Consider the following 21,189-nt stretch of genomic DNA (forward strand, 5'->3'; position numbering starts at 1 on the left):
GACTGAGAGTAAAGGGTTGACAGAAGGTATTTCAACCAAACTGTATCAACAACAACAGAAAAGAGAGAGGTAGCTACGAGTATATCAAACAAAATAGACTTTAAAATAAAAATGTTAAAAATAGACAAATAAGGTCATTATATAACTAAAAAGTGGTCAACGCATCAAGAAAGTATAACAATTGTAAATATTTATTCACCCCCAACATCAGAACATATAATATACAAAGTAAAAACTAACAGCTAAAAGAGGAAATATACAGCAATATAATAATAGTTGGGGACTTGAATACCTCATTCTCAACAACAGATTGATCATCCAGACAGAAAATCAATTAAAGAAACAATGGATTTGAACATCATTGTAGATCAACTGCATCTAACAGACATATACAAAACATTTTATCTGAGAACAGCAGTATATATGTTCTTCTTAAGAATATATATACAATGGAATATTATTAAGCCACAAAAAAGGAAATTCTACCACTTGTTACAACATGGATGAATCTTGAGGGTATTAGGCTAAGTGAAAAAACTCATATAGAGAAAGATAAATACTATATGACCTCACTTAAATACTATATGACCTCACTTATATGTGGACTCTAAAACAAACAAATAAGAAAACTCATAAAGAGATCAGATTTGGGGTTAACAGAGGCAGGGTGTAAAGGGTGGTGTAATTGGATGAAGGTGGTCAGAAGTCACTGTCTTCCAATTATAAGTTACATGAGTACTAGGAATGCAATGTACAACATAATAACTATAGTTAATACTGCTGTATGATAAACATGAAAGTTGTTAAGAGAGTAAATCCTAAGACTTCTCACTACAAGAAAAAAATATGTAAATATTAATATATTTTTGTATCTGTATGAGATGATGGATGTTAACTAAACTTATTGTGACAATTATTTCATGATATCTGTAAGTTAAATTGTTAAGCTGTATTCCCTAAACTTATATAATGCTATATGTCAACTTATTTCAATAAACCTGGAAAAAATAATGCAAAAATGTGAGCTTGTCACAGTTACCCATGTAATAATTTTAATAATTTTTAAATGAGGTATCTTTTAATATTTATAACAAAATAGTTACAATAATAATTCAGATTAATGTATATAAAATTTTATTATGAATCTAAGAACATGATACAGCACACAAAAATCTTTACTAAGAATCTTATAATACTAGAGATTCTAAAGAGAATAGGATGAAGGGAGCTACTTGGCTGTCCAATGGTTAGGACTCAGCACTTTCACTACCATGGCCCAGATTCAATCCCGGGTTGGGGAACTAAGATCCCAGAAGCTGCACATCACAGCCAAAAATTTAAAAATAAATAAAGAATACAGGATGAAAAATGCTTTAGAGAAGAATAAAGTAATCTTCCAGTATCTCTGGCAAATCCTGAATACTCTTTTGGCAGGGAGACTTCATAAATATCTTTAGTAGTGTCTTCTAGTATGTACTTCACTGTTCTGTCTGAATTATTTTATTATTCCTAACTCTAACCTACAAGTATTCTTTTATAACTTTGCTGTGTTACCCCCAAAAAATTGAATAAAAATTTCTACTTGTGAAGTGAGCAAATAATTGATGATATTATAGGCTCCCCAAAAGAAGATTCCTTGGCCTGTAATAATTGCAGATCTGAGATATTTTTAAAGAATATTACCTGCTTGTGGAAATAAATAATCTTTTTAACATGTTGGATTAACTGGTGATTATGTACTTTCCATTCATTATTCCTCTCCACAGTTCAAACTTTGACTATATCATGAATAAGTTTGAAGACTTTACATTGAAATATACTTGAGTTTGAGCCAAAATTCTATTTACCAGTTTAATTGAGCTTGATTTATATATATATATATATATATATATAATAGAAATAATTATACCTATCTCCCAAGTTGGATATAAGTATAAAATGATTTGATCCTCGTAAAAGTGTCCAGGATATTATATGATACATAGTAAATATTCAAGATGTTTAATTTTTCTTCTCCCTTGAACTGTCAGGAGTGGAGTGGAGGCAGTCATATCAAAAGCAGTTGTCCTTGTCATCTAAAATTATTCCTATTTTGAAGAAAAATGACATCAATTCAATTGTCTACTTTTCCCTTGCAGGTACATCAGAGTTTGATTGTTAGTCTGCATGATTTCTGACTTGAGCATACATATACATATTGTAAGCAGTTTCAGGGCTTTGTAGAATACACCACAGGAATCACATCCTACTGTCACTGTCAATTGTGAAATGGCTCTTGAGTGCCCTGATAGGACTGAGAAAGGGTATCCACACATTCATCTCATTCAGCAATAGTCTCAATTGAAGACTCCCCAAGTGCTCAGATTAGTTTCATAATATACAGGTCTACTGCCCTCAGACATCTGGACACTAGAGGATGGCTATGAAGAACAGTTTAATGTGAAACACAGCAAAAGTATTTTGACATTTTTTTTTTTTTGGCAAGCAAACGTCCTAATGGAGAAGAAAAAGAGAAACTTAGAGCAAATAATTTTACTAATAACCATCTGTATTAGTTTAACTGCCCTATAATGTGTTTGAGAATAAACATGACATATAAAAGGCATATTTAACATTTTATTGATCTCTATTTGGATTTTTAAAAGTAAACTTTGAACTTGACCATATTTCACTTTACTATGGTAGGATATGCTTTTGAGAGCAGCTTTGAAGCTTGCTCAACTTTGTGTCCTTGGAGCCTACTGAGTCCTTGGGTGATGAACAAATTATACAAGCATAGAATCCATAAGAATTAATATCAAATAAATTCAGATACTGATATCTTTTTTTCTTACCAAATGTATTCTTTTTTTTAACACCTTTTTTGGAGTATAATTGCTTTACAATGGTGTGTTAGTTTCTGCTTTATAACAAAGTGAATCAGCTATACATATACATATATGCCCATATCTCCTCCATCTTGTGTCTCCCTCCCACACTCTCTATCTCACCACTCTAGGTGGTCACAAAGCACCGAGCTGATCTCCCTGTGCTATGCAGCTGCTTCCCACTAGCTATCTATTTTATATTTGGTAGTGTAAATATGTTCATGCCACTCTCTCACTTCTTCCAAGCTTACCCATCCCCCTCCCCGTGTCCTCAAGTTGATTCTCTACATCTGCATCTTTATTCCTGTCCAGCCCCTAGGTCCTTCAGAACCATTATTATTATAAATTTTTTAGATTCTATATATACGTGTTAGCATACAGTATTTATTTTTCTCTTTTTGACTTACTTCACTCAGTAGGACAGACTCTAGGTCCATCCACCTCACTATAAATAACTCAATTTCGTTTCTTTTTATGGCTGAGTAATATTCCATTGTATATATGTGCCACATCTTCTTTATCCATTCATCTGTTGATGGACACTTAAGTTGCTTCCATGTCCTGGCTATTGTAAATAGTGCTACAATGAATATTGTGGTACATGTCTCTTTTTGAATTATGATTTTCTCAGGGTATATGCCCAGTAGTGGGATTGCTTGGTCACATGGTAGTTCTAATTTAGTTTTACAAGGAACCTCCATATTGTTCTCCATAGTGGCTGTATCAATTTAAATTTCCACCAACAGTGCAAGAGGGTTCCCTTTTTTCTACACCCTCACCAGAATTTATTGTTTGTAGATTTTTTTGATGATGGACATTCTGACTGGTGTGAGGTGATACCATATTGTTGTTTTGATTTGCATTTCTCTAATGATTAGTGATGTTGAGCATCCTTTCATGTGTTTGTTGGAAATCTGTATATCTTCTTTGGAGAAATGTCTACTTAGGTCTTCTGTCCATTTTTGGATTGGGTTATTTGTTTTTTTGATATTGAGTTTTATGTGCTGCTTGTATATTTTAGAGATTAATTCTTTGTCAGTTGCTTCATTTGCAAATATCTTCTCCCATTCTGAGGGTTGTCTTTTGGTCTTGTTTATGGTTTCCTTTGCTGTGCAAACGCTTTTAAGTTTCATTAGGTCCCATTTGTTTATTTTTGTTTTTATTTCCATTTCTCTAGGAGGTGGGTCAAAAAGGATCTTGCTGTGATTTATGTCATAGAGTGTTCTGCCTATGTTTTCCTCTAAGAGTTTTATAGTGTCTGGCCTTACATTTAGGTCTTTATTTCATTTTGAATTTATTTTTGTGTATGGTGTTAGGGAGTATTCTAATTTCATTCTTTTACCTGGAGCTGTCCAGTTTTCCCAGCACCACTTATTGAAGAGGCTGTCTTTGCTCCATTGTATATTTTTGCCTCCTTTGTCATAGGTAACCATATGTATGTGGGTTTATCTCTGGTCTTTCTATCCTCTTCCATTGATCTATATTTCTGTTTTTGTGCCAGTAACATAATGTCTTGATTACAGTAGCTTTGCAGTATAGTCTGAGGTCAGGGAGCCTGATTCCTCCAGCTCCATTTTTCTTTCTCAGGAGTGCTTTTGCTATTCAAGGTCTTTTGTGTTTCCATACAAATTGTAATTTTTTTTTTTTTGTTTTAATTCTGTGAAAAATGCCATTGGTAATTTGATAGGGAATGTGTTGAATCTGCAGATTGTTTTGGATAGTACTGTCATTTTCACAAGATTGATTCTTCCAATCCAAAACATTGTATATCTCTCCATCTGTTTGTGTTGTCTTTGGTTTCTTTCATCAGTATCTTATAGTTTTCTGAGTACAAGTCTTTTGCCTCCTTAGGCTTATCTAAGGTTTATCCCTAGGTAATTTATTATTTTTATTGCAGTGGTAAATGGGATTGTTTTTTCAATTTCTCTTTCTGATCTTTTCTTGTTAGTGTATAGGGATGCAAGAGATTTATGTGTATTAATTTTGTATCCTGAAATTTCTTTACCAAATTCATTGATGAGCTCTAGTAGTTTTCTGGTAGCACTTTAGGATTTTCTGCATATAGTATCATGTTGTCTGCAAACAGTGACAGTTTTACTTCTCTTTTCCAATTTAGATTCCTTTTATTTATTTTTCTTCTCTGATTGCTGTGGCTAGGACTTCCAAAACTATGTTGAATAATAGTGGTGAGAGTGGACATCTTTGTCTTGTTCCTGACCTTAGAGGAAATGCTTTCAATTTTTCATCATTGAGAATGATGTTTGCTTCAGGTTTGTCATATATGCCTTTTATTATGTTGAGGTAGTTTCCATCTATGCCCACTTTCTGGAGAGTTTTTATCATAAATGAATGTTGAATTTTGTCAAAAGTTTTTTCTGCATCTATTGATATGGTCATATATTTTTTGTTCCTTATGAAATATTTTTCATCCCCTCACTTTCAGTCTCTGTGTCTTTAGATCTGAAGTGAGTCTCTTGTATGAGCATACAGATGAATCTTTTTTTTTATCCAACTAGCCACCCTATGTGTTTTGATAGAAGAATTTAATTCATTGACTTTTAAAGTGATTACTGATAGTTGTATACATATTGCTATTTTGTTATTTGTAATTCTTCTATGTTCTTTTCTTCTTTCAGTTTTTTCCCTTGTGATTTAATAATTTTTAATGGTATACTTTTCTTTAGTTGTTGTGTATCTATTGTAGGTCTTTGATTTGTGATTACCATGTGGTTCATGTGTGTGGACCAATAACTATATCTACTTTTCTTAAACAAATCTTCCTTTAAGTTCAAACACATTCTAAAAGATCTATATGTTTTACTCCCCTTCCCCACATTTTGTGTTTTTGATGTCATATGTTGTATCTTCATATTTATTCCCTTACTGATTATTGTAGTGATAATTTATTTTACAATATTTGTCTTTCAGTCCTCTACTAGCTTTCTCCTATGCACAATTTCCCAGTTGTCTAATTTCTCCAGAATCATATATGAAACATAGGTGATATTTCCTTTGAAAAATCTTTTAAAATTTTCTTTGCCTCACTTGCTGTTTCTCTAACATATACACACACATACATGCCCTCTCTTTCTCTCACACACACTTAAACACACACACACACCTACATCTACACCTTTCTTTCCTCTTTACCCACAGTCTCATCCCAGTCAGTTTGCAGAGCCCCTTATAATCCATCATTTACTTCAAGCAAAATATTTATGAAAGTGAATTTGTAAGAGTTTTCTCCCTCAGATCATAAACAAGTATGAAAAATATTACACAGATACTAGAAATATTTTGATGGTTAAGAATCTGATTTTTGGAAGTTGGGACATGGAGATAGGGAGCAACATGAAGGGTTATAAAAAGACAAGGAGGAATGTAAGAAAACTCCAGATTTTTAAGTTTTTGTGTGAGTCTTATATGCCTGAAGAGAAATATTTTAACACTAATCCTACTAATAATGCATTGTAAAATAAGTCTGTACTATTTTGAAAAACTGTATTATTTCAAAGACAAATTTTTATTACAAACCTTATTTAGTAGCTCAAGATTTTTAAAATTTAATTCTCTTAACCTACGTTGTTCAAATTCTGAAAAAAAAAGAAGAAAAAGGAAGGGAAAAAAAGGTCTCAAATTACAATGTTGTATTCCTTGATACTTTTCAAAATTTTTCTTGCATGATTGTGATTAATGATCCCTGACTTTGGCTGCCCTTTATCAACTTCCTTTAGGTCCTGATTTAGAAAGTGAAGCTTAACCTTTCTACTGTTGATCAAGGGTATTAAGAGCCTACTTGAAAGTAACAGACTATAAATGAGGACTCCTTTAACTTGAAAGATGAAAGCTGAGAAGTAAGATAAAGACTTTTAAAATCATGGAGTTTATGGATAGGATAGACATGAACTCATTCCCAAAATTTTAGTGTGCTAAAATCAGAGGAAATTCTTGAGAATTACTTAAAAATAATATTAGAACTATTAAATTGAAAATAATAATTAATATGAAGCATAAATATTAGTTCACATATGTAAATAAATTCAAAGCATTTTAGATATATTTATAGATTATTAATCTATAATTGTTTATCAAAGTAAAGTAAAAGTATTTAGAAATGTATGTCTAAATGTAGAGATTACTAAATTAGGGGAATTTGCACTTTGTCTACCCATCAAATATCTGACTCTGAAGAACATTTCATTAATCCTAACAGCATATATTTTATAAAAAATACTTTAAAATAATTATTTTTGTGCCCTGGATGTTAGGAAAGAGACTTAGAGGTCTCAATGACCTAGAAATTCCCATCTGACCATCACATATCCTCTGGGGAACTCTGCATGCTTCTGGCAAGAGATCCCCTTCCCACCCTCATTCCCATGATCCCTTTTCCACCCTCATATGCAACACTCACCAATTCACCATCAGCATTTTCTCTTGTGACCACCCAGATTAGCCTTATTAGACTCTAACCTAAATGTCCAACAACAGATGAATGGATAAAGAAGATGTGGTACAGGGACTTCCCTGGTGGTCCAGTGGCTAAGACTCCACGCTCCAAATGCAGGGGGCTCAGGTTCGATCCCTGGTCAGGGAACTAGATCCCACATGCAGCAACTAAGAGTTCGCATGCCACAACTAAAAGATCCCGCATGATGCAACTGAAGACCTCTCACTCGGCAATGAAGATCCCACGTGCCGCAACTAAGACACAATGCAGCCAAATAAATAATAATAATTGTAAAAAAGATATGGTACATATATACAATGGGATATTACTCATCCATAAAAAGAATGATATAATGCCATCTGCAGCAACATGGATGGACGTAGAGATTATCATACTAAGTGAAGTAAGTCAGAGAAAGACAAATGTGATATCACTTATATGTGGAATCTAAAATAGTGATACAAATGAACTTATTTACAAAGGAGAAACAGACTCACAGACTTAGAAAATAAACTAATGGTTACCAAAGGGGAAAGGTGGGGGGGGGGAGAATAAATTAGGAGGTTGGGATTAACATATACACACTACTACTTATAAGATAGATAATCAACGAGAATCTACTGTATAGCACAGGGAACTCTACTCAGTATTCTGTAATAACCCATATGGAAAAGATTCTGAAAAAGAATAGATATATGTATAGGTATAACTGAATCACTTTTCTGTGCACCTGAAACAAACACAACATTCTAAATCGACTATACTTCAATATAAAATGAAAATTGAAAACATAAAATTAAATTAAAAATTTTAAAAAAATGAACAAGATTCTCAGAGCTATTAAAAAAAAAAAAGCTAAGTTTACTTACTTATTAATCACGTGAACACATGCTAGAAAAATAAATGTACTGAGTAGTTCACTGATGGTGAAATGTGAGCCATGGTGGGCGTACTTATTAAGGAGTAAAAACTAGTACTCTAGACAGAAAAGGATGTTAAAGATCTACACACAGCAAGGTTTATCAACACTAAGACTGTAGCAAATTTGAAATGACTCAATTTGTCTGGTCCTTTAATAATTTTATTTGAGTAGAACCAGTTATGAAAAACACTATATCCCATTTTGATATTTATTCAGCAAGATTATTGTAAGAGAAAAATTTTCGATTTACACTTTTATCCCTCCTATTTGGTCTCCAGAATAAACCCCAAACTCTCAGATTACCCCTTGTCACTTGGTCTTTAATGTAATTTGACCTCATTCTCAACTCCCAAATCCCTCAGTAGATTGTCGGTCCTTATCAAAACTTCATATTTCCTCAACTTCTTCTTGTCCACTAACTTTGGAAACTCCCATTTTTATTTTTGCTCAGACTAAAACCTCACTTTCTCCTGATGACTCCATATTGCTGTGACCTTGTTAGAAAGTAGCTGTTTTTTCTCTCACACAACCTCAGATCATTGGGCTTCTAGGTGTTCTCTGTGTTCACATTGCCCTTTTTAGCCCATAGTGCTTGTCCTCCCCAAGAACCTCCACCTTTGAATCTTAGGTCAACATAGTATGTAGTAGATTGAGTAGTCTACCCCACAGTGGCTCTGGATTTGCCCGAGTGATTTGCTGTAGCCAATAGGACAATTGAAAATATAATGCAAGAAGAAACTTGCAAATTTCTTGTACATGGGACTTGCTCTAGCTTGATGTTTATGGGAACCCTGAAACCACTAGTACATGTAGGAGTCTAAGGCAATCATGTTGTATAAGAAAAGACCCTTGGTCAAGTCATCCCCATTGCCCATGTGCCTCCATATGACTTCTAGACATATGATTGAGTTCATCTTAGACCAACTAACACCAACCAAGAAAATATAGACCAGAAGAACCTCCTAGCCAACCCACAAAATCCCTGAGAACTAATAACCATTGATGGTCTTAAAATAGTAATTATGGAGTGTTTTTTTATATGGTAAACTCTAACTGATAAGGATTATCAGTTAATCAGATACTAGACTATAAATTCTATGTGAACTGATTTTCTTCACAACTGCTGTTGCCCTAGAGTCCAGAAAAATTTACATTTTTAATAATTTCTTCTTGAATACATAAAGATGTTAAATATGTTTTCAGATATATGTTGTTTTGAATTAAATATAAGGAGGACACATTTGTTTCACTTATTGCTCACAGTTCCTGAGATATTTGAATAGACACATTGTTGACAATCATTTTGCTAAACCTACAGTGAACTTAATTATTTTTCAAGCCTCTCTATTCTAAAATTAATGTAGTGAAATAGCAATAATGATGATGTGGTAATGGTGAATTATAATTATTGTAATATTAGTATAATGTTACAGAAATTATTATTATTAAAAAGGCCTTGATTCCTGGCATTATGTCATATAATCTTCAAGTGAAACTTATAATAAACAATATTTTCCCTGTTTTATTAATAAGACCTGATGCTTAGTGAAACTATTTATTGATCCAAAGTCTCACAGTTAGTCATAGATTTTATATACAAATCCAGAGCTGTATTATTCTAGGACATTAGTTATATTCCTTTTTCTAATGTCCATCTTCTTTATATCCCTATTTTTAAAGGTGTTTTTGAGATAGAAGAAAACTTAGGACATATTTGATTCAATTTCTTATTCAGTAAGTGAGGAAACAGAGGGCAAAGAGGTCAATTAATGTATCTAAGAGGAAATAGAGAATAATTTATTCAATAAATGTACCAGGAACTGGAGACTAGAAGTAAGTAGACTCACAAGTGGAAGGAGAAAATATATTTTCATTTATTGAGATTATATCATACACTGAACACCAGGTAGCTACAAATATACATCTAACCTGGTTTATTACTCACAAGAAACCAGTAACGTAAGTGTTTTATTTCTACTCTATTTCTACTCTAAGTTTCATAATTGGCTAGTAGCTAAAAGAGGTGTTTGAACTCTAAACTCACTTCTGTCTGAATTCAAATAGCATACTTTGTCAATACATACACAGCAGTTTGGGGTTATATTATCTTACAAAACTTACAAAACTTTTTAAAAGGAAGAAAGGCTATTTATCTGAGAAATAATATAGTCTCCATTAAAAAAAATCTCTAAGTAAGAAAACTTGTATTCATTAATATTTTGAGTTAAACTGGTGAACAACAGGAACAGTATTTAAGGTAAATGTTAGGTCAGAGACAGAAACATTTTTTTTGTTTGTTGGTTTGTTAGTTGGTTTTCCTGGTCACTTTTTTGTGAGTGATTTTTTTTTTATTTTTATATTTTATATTATTTAGTTTTTATACAGCAGGTTCTTATTAGTCATCAATTTTATACACATCAATGTATACATGCCAATCCCAATGGCCCAATTCATCACACCACCATCCCACCCCCCGTGGCTTTCCCGCTTTGGTATCCATACGTTTGTTCTCTACATCTGTGTCTCAACTTCTGCCCTGCAAACCAGTTCATCTGTACCATTTTTCTAGGTTCCACATACATGTGTTAATAAACGATATTTGTTTTTCTCTTTCTGACTTACTTCACTCTGTATGACAGTCTCTAGATCCATCCACGTCTCAACAAATGACCCAATATTGTTCCTTTTTATGGCTGAGTAATATTCCATTGTATATATGTACAACATCTCCTTTCTCCATTCATGTGTCGATGTGCATTTAGGTTGCTTCCATGTCCTGGCTATTGTAAATAGTGCTGCAATGAACATTGGGGTGCATGCATCTTTTTGAATTATGATTTTCTCTAGGTATATGCCCAGTAGGAGGATTGCTGGATCATATAGTAAATCTCTTTTTAGTTTTTTAAGGAACCTCCATACTGTTCTCCATAGTGGCTGTATCAATTTATATTCCCACCAACAGTGCAAGAGGGTTCCCTTTTCTCCACACCCTCTCCAGCATTTGTTGTTTGTAGATTTTCTGATGATGCCCATTCTAACTGGTGTGAGGTGATACCTCATTGTAGTTTTGCTTTGCATTTCTCTAATAATTAGTGATGCTGAGCAGATTTCCATGTGCTTCTTGGCCATCTGTATGTCTTTTTTGGAGAAATGTCAATTTATTTCTTCTGCCCAGTTTTGGATTGGGTTACTTGTTTCTTTAATATTGAGCTGCATGAGGTGTTTATAAATTTTGGAGATTAATCCTTTGTCTGTTGATTCATTTGCAAATATTTTCTCCCATTCTGAGGGTTGTCTTTTCGTCTTCTTTAAGGTTTTCTTTGCTGTGCAAAAGCTTTGAAGTTTCATTAGGTCCCATTTGTTTATTTTTGTTTTTATTTCCATTACTCTAGGAGGTGGATCAAAAAAGATCTTTCTGTGATTTATGTCAAAGGGTGTTCTTCCTATGTTTTCCTCTAAGAGTTTTATAGTGTCCGGTCTTACATTTAGATCTCGAATCAATTTTGAGTTTATTTTTGTGTATGGTCTAAAGGAGCATTCTAATTTCATTCTTTTACATGTAGCTGTCCAGTTTTCCCAGCACCAGTTATTGAAGAGATTGTCTTTTCTCCAATGTATATCTTTGCCTCCTTTGTCATAGATTAGTTGACCATAAGTGCGTGGGTTTATCTCTGGGCTTTCTATCTTGTTCCATTGATCTATATTTCTGTTTTTGTGCCAGTACCATATTGTCTTGATTACTGTAGCTTTGTAGTGTAGTCTGAAGTCAGGGAGTCTGATTCTTCCAACTCCGTTTTTTTCCCTCAATACTGCTTTGGCTATTCAGCCTCTTTTGTGTCTCCATACAAATTTTAAGATATTTTGTTCTAGTTCTGTAAAACATGTCATTGGTAAGTTGATAGGGATTGCATTGAATCTGTAGACTGCTTTGGGTAGTATAGTCATTTTCACAATATTGATTCTTCCAGCCCAAGAACATGTTATATCTCTCCATCTGTTGGTATCATCTTTAATTCCTTTCATCAGTGTCTCATACTTTTCTGCATACAGGTTTTTTGTCTCCCTAGGTAGGTTTATTCCTAGGTATTTTATTCTTTATGTTGCAATGGTAAATGGGAGTGTTTCCTTAATTTCTCTTTCAGATATTTCCTCATTAGTGTATAGGAATGCAAGAGATTTCTGTACATTAATTTGTATCCTGCAACTTTACCAAATTCATTGACTAGCTCTAGTAGTTTTCTGGTGGCATCTTTAGGATTCTCTATGTATAGTTTCATGTTATCTGCAGACAGTGACAGTTTTACTTCTTCTTTTCTACTTTGTATTCCTTTTATTTCTTTTTCTTCTCTTATTGCTGTGGCCAGGACTTCCAAAACTATATTGAATAATAGTGGTGAGAGTGGACATCCTTGTCTTGTTCCTGATCTTAGAGGAAATGCTTTCAGTTTTTCACCATTGGGAATGATGTTTGCTGTGGGTTTGTCCTATATGGCCTTTATTATGTTGAGGTAGGTTCCCTCTATGGCCACTTTCTGGAGAGTTTTTATCATAAATCAGTGTTGAATTTTGTCAAAATCTTTTTCTCCATCTGTTGAGATGATCATATGGTTTCTATTCTTCAGTTTGTTAATATAGTGTATCACATTGATTGATTTGCATATATTGAAGAATCCTTGCATCCCTGGGATAAATCCCACTAGATCATGGTATATGATTCTTTTAATGTGTTGTTGGATTCTGTTTCCTAGCATTTTGTTGAGCATTTTTGCATCTATATTTATCAGTGATATTGGTCTGTAATTTTCTTTTTTTGTGGTATTTTTGTCTGGTGTCAGGGCGATGGTGGCCACATAGAATAAGTTTGGGAGTGTTCCTTCCTCTGCAATTTTTTGGAAGAGTTTGTCAAGGATGGGTATTAGCTCTTCTCTAAATGTTTGATAGAATTCACCTGTGAAGCCATCTGGTCCTGGACTTTTGTTTGTTGGAAGATTTTAAATCACAGTTTCAATTTCATTACTTGTGATTGGTCTCTTCATATTTTCTGTTTCTTCCTGGTTCAGTCTTGGAAGATTATACCATTCTAAGAATTTGTCCATTTCTTCCAGGTTGTTCATTTTATTGGCATAGAGTTGCTTGTCGTAGTCTCTTAGAATGCTTTATATTCCTGTGTTGTCTGTTGTAACTTCTCTGTTTTCATTTCTAATTTTATTGATTTGAGTCCTCTCCCTCTTTTTCTTGATCAGTCGGGCTAATGGTTTATTAATTGTGTTTATCTTCTCAAATAACCAGCTTTTGGTTTTATTGATCTTTGTTATTGTTTTCTTTGTTTCTATTTCATTTTTTTCTCCTCTGATCTTTATGATTTCTTTCCTTCTGCTAACTTTGGGTTTTGTTTGTTCTTCTTTCTCTAGTTCCTTTAGGTGTAAGGTTAGATTGTTTATATGAGATTTTTCTTGTTTTTTGAGGTAGGCTTGTATAGTTATAAACTTCCCTCTTAGAACTGCTTTTGCTACATCCAATTGGTTTTGGATCGTCATGTTTTCATTGTCATTTGTCTCTAGGTATTTTTTGATTTCCCCTTTGATTTCTTCAGTGATCTCTTTTCTATTTAGTAACGTATTGTTTACCTCCATATGTTTGTGTTTTTTACGTTTTTTTCCTTGTAATTCATTTCTAATCTCATAGCGTGGTGGTCAGAAAAGATGCTGGATATGATCTCAATTTTCTTAAAGTTACTGAGGCTTGATTTGTGACCCAAGCTGTTTTCTATCCTTGAGAATGTTCCATGCACACTTGAGAATAAAGTGTAATCGCTGTTTTTGCATGGAATGTCCTATAAATATCAATTAAATCTATCCGGTCTATTGTGTCATTTAAAGCTTCTGTTTCCTTATTTATTTTCATTTTGAATGATCTGTCCTTTGGTGTAAGTGAGGTTTTTAAGTCCCCCACTATTTTTGTGTTACTGTCGATTTCCTCTTTTACAGCTGTTAGTAGTTGCCTTATGTATTGTGGTGCTCCTATGTTGGGTGCATATATATTTATAATTGTTATATCTTCTTCTTGGATTGATTCCCTGATCATTATGTAGTGTCCTTCCTTGTCTCTTGTAATACTCTTTATTTTAAAGTCTATTTTATCTGATATGAGTATTGCTACTCCAGCTATATTTTGATTTCTATTTGCATGGAGTATCATTTTCCATCCCCTCACTTTCAGTCTGTATGTGTTCCTAGGTGTGAAGTGGGTCTCTTGTAGACAACATATATATGGGTCTTGTTTTTGTATCCATTCAACAAGCCTGTGTCTTTGGTTGGAGCATTTAATCCATTCACGTCTAAGGTAATTATCGATATGTATGTTCCTATGACCATTTTCTTAATTGTTTTGGGTTTGTTTCTGTAGGTCGTTTTCTTTTCTTGTGTTTCCCACTTAGAGAAGATCCTTTAGCATTTGTTGTAGAGCTGGTTTGGTGTTGCTGAATTCTCTCAGCTTTTGCTTGTCTGTAAAGCTTTTGATTTCTCCTTCAAATCTGAATGAGATCCTTGCTGGGTAGAGTAATCTTGGTTGTAGGTTCTTCCCTTTCCTCACTTTAATATATCATGCCACTCCCTTCCGGATTGTAGTGTTTGCTGAGAAATCAGCTTTTAACGTTATGGGACTTCCCTTGTATATTATTTGTCATTTTTCCCTTGCTACTTTCAATAATTTTGCCAATCTGATTACTATGTGTCTCGGTGTGTTTCTCCTTGGGTTTATCCTGTATGGGACTCGCTGCGCTTACTGACTTGGGTGGCTATTTCCTTTCCCATGTTAGGGAAGTTTTCGACTATAATCTCTTCAAATATTTTCTCTGGTCCTTTCTCTCTCTCTTCTCCTTCTGACACCCTTATAGTGTGAATGTTGTTGCATTTAATGCTGTCCCAGAGTTCTCTTATGCTGTCTTCATTTCTTTTCATTCTTTTTTCTTTAGTCTGTTCTGCAGCAGTGAATTCCACCATTCTGTCTTCCAGGTCACTTATCCGTTCTTCTGCCTCAGTTATTCTGCTATTGATTCCTTCTAGTGTAATTTTCATTTCAGTTATTGTATTGTTCATCTCTATTTGTTTGTTCTTTAATTCTTCTAGGTCTTTCTTTGTTAAACATTTCTTGCATCTTCTCGATCTTTGTCTCCATTATTTTTCGAGGTCCTGTATCATCTTCACTATCATTAAATGAATTCTTTTTCTGGAAGGGTGCCTATGTCCACTTCATTTAGTTTTTTTTCCTGAGGCTTTATCTTGTTTCTTCATCTGGTACATAGTCCTCTGCCTTTTCATCGTGTCTATCTTTCTGTGAATGTGGTTTTTGTTCCACAGGCTGCAGGATTGTAGTTCTTCTTGCTTCTACTGTCTGCCCTCTGGTGGATGAGGCTCTCTATGAGGCTTGTTTAAGTTTCCTGATGGGAGGGAGTGGTCACATATTTTTAAAAATGATTCAAGCTGCAAATATTTTTTCTGCAACTCTGTTTCAGTGAGCTTCACATAGCTGATAAATATATGAATACTATGATGTAATTCACTCTTTTTGCGTTTGCAATAAAATTATGACTAATAAATAACCTGAAAATAAAATCAAGATTCTATTTATGTAGTGCCAATAATATGCTTAAAGGTGTCTTTTGCGACATCAGGAGGCACTTGTCGTTAGGAGTATACAGTAAGTGCTTGTTCATCTAATAAAATCTGGTTTCAGGGACCAGGCTTGCCACTGCATGTGGTCAGTTCACAGAGAAGGAAGCCACGGAATGGGCAATTCTTCAGAAGATTAATTCAGTATTTTATTTGTCCATTTATTTAAATGCAGTATTTTATTTTGTTCACCTCCTGAACCCAACTGTGAATTCTTCAAATGATGGCAATTAATAATTGATGAATGAACGAATGAATGAATTAGTGAAGAGATGAAATAAAGTTAACAGGTAGAAAGTTTAGGCTACCAGCAAGATATGACACATTTTGGTCAGAAGAAAAATACATTAAAATGTAACATTAAAACACATATTTTACACCCAGTGAATCTTTGCTCAAGGTATTATGAATGATTAAGAAGATCACAAGTTATTTTTAAAATTTTATGTATGAAAATATTATTTAAAATATTATCAAAGTTCAGAATCCCTCCTATTTATGTGGATTTAGAGTAATCAAATGTTAAAATGCATTTTAATATACTAATTAAAACAGCTTCAAATTAGATGAGAGTTACCATTTTACATTAACATAATGTCAACATAATTTCAATTTAAATATATTTCCATATCTTTTGATCAGAATCTTGTTAATATTCCTGTTCATTACCTCTTACTAAAGACTTTATTTAGAAGTCATATGAATATGTTAGTTGTTGAGCATGCTTACAACAGTTAAAATTTCATAATTAAAACTTTAAATTGAAATACAAAATGTGCAATGTACCAGTGGACAAAGCAAGCCAGATACAAATCTTTTGTGTGTCTTTGGAGACTGTTGAGTCTCTTTCCATTACACTTGAGAACCTAGGAAAATAAGTTAATATCCTTCTCAGTTCAATTTTATTTATTCCTACACTTGTAAATGATTTTCAGAAATGCTACTTTTCCTGGGCTCAGTCTTTAAAACCTCTTTTCTTCATTCACTACCTTTCATGCTTTCTGAGAAATCATAAGCATTTTAATGGAGTACCCATCCTAATTACTGGAAGTGATTTCCTACACAGCTTGGCTATTATAATTTAATTTTCATGTCATATATATATATATATATATATATATATATATATATATATATATATATTGGCTGTTTTAGGAGTAAACATCAATACGGAAATATATGACTTAGGTTACTAATCGGATGTAATCAGAAGTGTATACCAAAATTCAGGAGTTTAAAACTTTATCTTTTGTGGTATATTGACAGAGAATCTGAAAAGAATTTTTCCATTTGGAATGTGACCACCAAGTACTGTCTAATTGACTGAGAGTTTTATTATGAATTTAAGCCCAGGATATGAAAAGAGTCAATTGAACACAGTTATCACTGCCTGCAGTTGTGGATGAGAGGGAAAGAACTCGTTAACATGGGTAGGTGGAGGTTATAGTTTCCGGAAGCTATTGATCTAATTCTGTCTGCAACTCAATCACTATTAAGATGTGGAAGAGAGGGATACTGGAAAACTAAGGCAAAACCAAAACATAGGTGATTCTTAAAAGTATAGAAAGTATATAGACTTTATGGCATTTGGGAGCCTAGATTTAGTCCAAAGTAGAGCTAACAAACAGAAGTGTGATTGGTGGCAAACTATTAAAATTTTCTAAGCTTCAATTTCTTCATATGAAAACAAAAAGAGAGGAAGTTTTAGTTTTAACGGTTTCAGTAATGACATAAGTCAGCACTTGGTGCAAACCTACTAAGAGTTTTAACATGATGCCTTGGCAAACTTCTCTTTGACATAAGTAGGCATCAGTTTAATTGTCACTGCTTCTGGCAATTAGTAACAGAATAGTGGCCCCCCTGAGTTGCAATAGAAAAGTTATTGCTTCTCATGAGAACCAGGAGGATTTTCAGAAAGTATGATAATATTTTGTTGTTGTTGTTCTTTTGGGGGAAGGAGACATTACTAAAGAAAGCCAAAGAAGTAGAAGAAAACATACTGCCACTATCAAAATCATTTCCACCCAACTCACTTATTCCTATTACCTCATCTACTTAGGAGACCTATTCTCAGTAGAATCCTGAGCTAATGAAGAGAATACAGAGACTGCTATGGCTCTCGTGAGGTAGTGAGAAAAATTTACTGACCCTTATCATAGGAACACACAATGTAACATTTCAAATTCAATGAAAAAGAGTAAATTTTGATAATATTTTATGTGAGTGGTATCTTTCTTCCATTTGCCTTATGCCTTCAACATTCAACTTCTCTTTCCAATCTCCACAAGAATCCATTTTTCTTAAGTTGTATATTATTAGAGGAGGCAGGAAAAATAAGCAGGAAAATGCAAAAGTTACCTTCAGAGTAGAGATGTTGGTCCCTTGTAGAATCATATTTGGTACCCACATTTTCTTGTGGGTTTTACAATCTCATGACACAAAACACTCACCCTTGAAAAAGCCCTTGGTTGGAACTAGACATGAATGAAATCTTGGAATAAAGTATATATCTTAAGAACAACATCAATAAATAAGAAAAATTCCAAAATTACACAATTACTATATGTCAAATAAAAAGTAAAAATCTCAGTATTGAAAATCATGGCTCAGTTTTGAGTCATAAAATGGAATGTGGGATGTAAAAATCACTGGATATGGGTCTGATTTATTATGATAAAATACAAATAAATAAAAACTTAGATTTTTCAGATCTTCCAAAGACACCAAGGGAAGAGGAATATGTGCTAATAAAGCCTGCCCTTTAGGCTTAGTGAATACAGTTCGACACAATTCAGTGTGCGTATGCTTCTCAAACACCAACAGGAAATAGAAACTGCCAAGAGATATTCATTAGAATTATATCATGAGAGGCTAGTGACATCACCAAGATGGCAAAATAGGTCATTCCTAACTTTACTAACACTCACATAGAGAATAACTAAAACTATTGATGAACAAGACAGCACTGAGAGAATCATAGAAAATGGGGGAGAGGCTGAAGTAACCCCAACACAGAGACCAAGACAGACCCTATTAAAATGGTAAGCAGAGTGGTTACATGCTGACCACATTGCATCACCCCAAGGTCAGTACAGCACCATGTGAAGCAGTCTCCTCTGAGCCTATAGTTTCTACTTGGGAAAGGAGAGACCAGGGTGGATATCCAGCTCCCCCAGCATTGTTGATACCTTCTTGGGAGTCTCCATTCCAGTGTTGCGCCACACAGATTGCAGGGGAATCTGTGGGGCTTAACCACTGAGAATATGATTATGTTTAAAAAGGGGAAAGGGGCTTGAAACAATAAGCACTTGGACCTTGGCAGACTGTTTCTACTTGCACCACCCAAGTAGCAGTCCCAACCAGGGACTTTGCTCATCTGCAGAGCCAAGACAGTAGTGTAGTTTGACCAGGGAACTAAGCAGGGTACAGGTCTGCCTGATTCGGGCCCTCAAACAAAGAGATTTGTCAACCCCATAACTTGGCCCAACCCCGCTCAAACAGGAGAGTTGAGTCATAGCCTGGTTTTTGCTGAGTGCAGCACCCAGCCCCATCTGGCCAGAACACCTCAAAGCTGCATAGCCCAATTATACTTGAGTAAAGAGAATGACAGTCAGAATTGATTGTCTGTAGAGCAAAGCCAGGGACCCTCTTTGGCTAGGAAACTTGGGGTGCGGGTTGGCCTGAGTCAAGTCCATCAACAAAAAATCTTGCTAGCCTCGGAGCCAGGTCTCATGCTCTACCTGGGTAGGGAAACCAACACATAGCCCTACCCATTGCTGAATAAAGCCTTCAGCCCACCCAACCAGGATACCTAACCAGAGCACAGGAAACTGCAAAACCCATCCAAGGGACTTGCCTGGTGGCCCAGTGATGAAGAGTCTGCCTTACAATGCAGGGGATACTGTTTTGATCCCTGGTCAGGGAACTAAGATCCCACATGCTGTGGGGCAACTAAGCCCGCATGCTACTACTACTGAGCTTGCACGCTTCAACTACAGCCTGCGTGCTGCAAACTACAGAGCCCATGTGCCCTGGAGCCTGTGTGCCACACTAGAGAGAGAAAACCTGCACGTCACAACTAGAGAGAAGCCCGTGCATCACAATGAAGAGCCCGCATGCCACAAGGAAAGATCCCATATGCTGTAACTAAGGCCTGACACAGCCGAAAATAAAAATAAATAAATAAATATTTTTTAAAAGACATTTTTTTAAAAAAAAGCTCATCCAAAAGTCCTGCATACAGTGGAATTTGAACAGAGAACACAGCCTGCGACTCTCTCCATCTACAGAGCAAAACTAGTGGCCCCATCAGACCAGGGAATTGAGTGTAGAGTCTTGGTTATTCTGGTTATAAAACAACCGGTGAGCAGCCCCTTGTGCATTCTACTGACTTACCAGGGCAGGAAAACTAATTAATAGTGACTGAATCAGGAAGAAATAGAAAATCTGAACAGATCAATTCTAGTAAGGAGATTGAATCCATAATCAAAATTTTCCAAATGAAGAAAAGCCCAGGATCAGATGTCTTCACTGGTGAATTTTACTTAATATTTAAAGAAGAATCAATGACAATCTTTCTCTAAGTCTTCAAAAAACTGTTGAGGAGGGAGTACTCCCAAACTTATTTTACAAGGCCAGCATTAATTACTCTGGTACCAAAACCAGAAAAAAGACACTACAACAACAAGCCAATATTCCTGATAAATATAGATGAAAAAATTCTCAATAAAATACTATCAAGCTGAATTCAGTATGACATTAAAAGGACTATTCTCTATGATCAAGTGGAATTTATCTCTGGGATGCAAAGACTGTTCAACATATGCAAATCAATCAATGAGATATATCATATTAATTGAATAAAAGAAAAAATATATGAGCATCTCAATAGATGCAGAAAAAGCATTTGACAAAATTCAACATCTGTTCATGATCAAAATTCTTAAGAAATTAAGTATACTGAAGAGGGTGTGGAGAAAAGAGAACCCTCTTGCACTGTTGGTGGGAATGTAAATTGATACAGCAACTATGGAGAACAGTATGGAGGTTCCTTAAAAAACTAAAAATATAATACCATACGACCCAGCAATCCCACAACTGGGCATATACCCTGAGAAAACCATAATTCAAAAAGAGTCATGTACCACAATGTTCATTGCAGCTCTACTTACAATAGCCAGGGCATGGAAGCAACCTAAGTGTCCATCAACAGATGAATGGATAAAGAAGATGTGGCACATATATACAATAGAATATTACTCAGCCATAAAAAGAAATGAA

This window comes from Balaenoptera ricei, chromosome 17 (assembly GCF_028023285.1).
Source record: "Balaenoptera ricei isolate mBalRic1 chromosome 17, mBalRic1.hap2, whole genome shotgun sequence".
Taxonomy (NCBI): domain Eukaryota; kingdom Metazoa; phylum Chordata; class Mammalia; order Artiodactyla; family Balaenopteridae; genus Balaenoptera; species Balaenoptera ricei.